Here is a 1,961-nt window from a genome sequence, read left to right as displayed (position 1 = left end):
ACAAATTTTAAAGGTACACATAATGAATAATTGATTGTAACTTAATTGCTTTTAGTTTGTTCATCTGAAACATGTTTATCACGACTAATGAATAAATGCTGTTGTGTAGTACATCTGTAATGTCACAATAACTGATCGTGTGTTTCTTATCTGACAGAATAAAATGATCTTATTGTCATGAACAGATCTAAGTCATCAGTATAAGAATGAGGTGAAAACAGTCGATCTATTATCTGAATAAGAGTTTTCATCAGCTGATAATATTGATGGAAGTCTCAGACTAAAACCTCATTAAACAAGACATTCAGATCAAGCAGCAGATCATCACTTTATTCTGAGGTTTGCTGATAGAAACTGATTATCACTTAGACTATTTGTGAAAGCAAAACGCTCTATAAAACTATACGTTATATATATCAAAACTGACCAAACTACAAAACCTTTAATAATAAAGAGCATTCAGTACCAGCATCATGACTCAAACATCAAAACAATCATAAACGAACATATAAAAACACAAACTCTCTCAGGATTCGATCATTTTCCTCACATGCTCGTCGCCCGCTGTGAGAAATGTCTTTAGTCAGCAGAAGTAGAAACTAAACAAATCAGAAATTACCTCTTTGATGTTGCTTAAATAAACGGTTAAGAGTGTTTTTATAATAATGTAAAACACGTGGAAGTACCAGAACTGCTCGCCTCTACGAGAACTCGACGCTGTTGTTGTGAGCGCGCGGGTGATGACGTCATCGCCGCGACGCGAGGCGAAATCTTTTTTATTTTTTCTTACTTCAGTTGGCATCCATAGTGTTGCATTACGGCCATCTGCTGTAGGCTATCACTTTAACTTACTATATCTTAATTAAATTCGTCCTTCCAGTCCAGTCCTCCTTATATTAAATACATATATCCCTGTCCTTGGTCATTATTTCCATATGTTACTGTATTTTTTTTATATGATACTCTCTACCGTAGCTGATTCTTGATCTCTTTGAATTCTTCTACTTATTTCTTATATGATATAAAAGCATGTCTTACTTGTTTCCTCCTCCTGATATCTATCACATAAGTCCTGTAGGTGTGTTTTTCTCTAACATAAAGAGTTTTGTTTAGCTTTCGCGATGTCCAATCCTCAGTCTATTTATAATGAGCATGTTCCTTCCCTTTTATTTCCCTTCTTACTTTCCATATATTTTGTATCATGTACAGGTGTCTCCCTTTGATATCATTACCCCACTGCTGCTGCCGTTTTTGCATTATCTTTTTCCACACTTATTTTTGGAGAACCAGGACAAATATACACTTCTTTATCAGATATTACATGCAGGGATGGAAATGAAAATGACATCCAAAACTTTCTTGAAGACAGTTGGTTTCTCTAGAAATACAGTGATATAAAAACACCGCCTGGTTTGATTTTGAACGTGCAGTGCCTATGTTCATTCAAAGAAGTCAAAGTCTTTGAAAATCTATTTGTGGAGGCTAGTTTTGATATTGTGACGCCAACCACAAATAAATCAATGTACAGGAAGCACTGTTTTTACATATTCTTCTGTTATTTAAAACAGCTGGCTTTATTATCTTAAACAAATTTTAAAAAATCATTAAAAAGGCCTTTGTCTCAGTATATTCATAATTGTAGCGATTCTCATTTGCTAGGCCTATATGCCTTTATGTGGGGCTTTTTACATGCACTCGCGATCTCTGTGTAATGTTTGAAACTCACGGAATACACACAAAATCTGCATTAATCTCGGAAAAAGAGAGCTCATTTGTTCCCGGTTTGTGTAACAGGATGATTTTTTATGTTAATTATACATTATAATGAACTGCCAGAGATCAGTGCAGGTGGAAAACAGCAGAACTGACTCTTTGACTATATCACCATTTATGTGTCATGTGAAAAACCCAGCCCCCCAAAACACATTCATTTTATGTATTTTATTTTTTAAATTAAATTA

General features: G+C 34.5%; 1 protein-coding gene across 1 annotated transcript in view; it reads left to right on the top strand.

The window, feature by feature from the left end:
- Positions 1–1,961, top strand: part of LOC109084161 (NACHT, LRR and PYD domains-containing protein 12-like) — a 941,455-nt gene that overhangs the window by 702,641 nt on the left and 236,853 nt on the right.

This window comes from Cyprinus carpio, chromosome B22 (genome assembly GCF_018340385.1).
Source record: "Cyprinus carpio isolate SPL01 chromosome B22, ASM1834038v1, whole genome shotgun sequence".
In the NCBI taxonomy this organism is placed as follows: Eukaryota; Metazoa; Chordata; class Actinopteri; order Cypriniformes; family Cyprinidae; genus Cyprinus; species Cyprinus carpio.
This window is presented reverse-complemented; position numbering and strand designations above follow the sequence as displayed.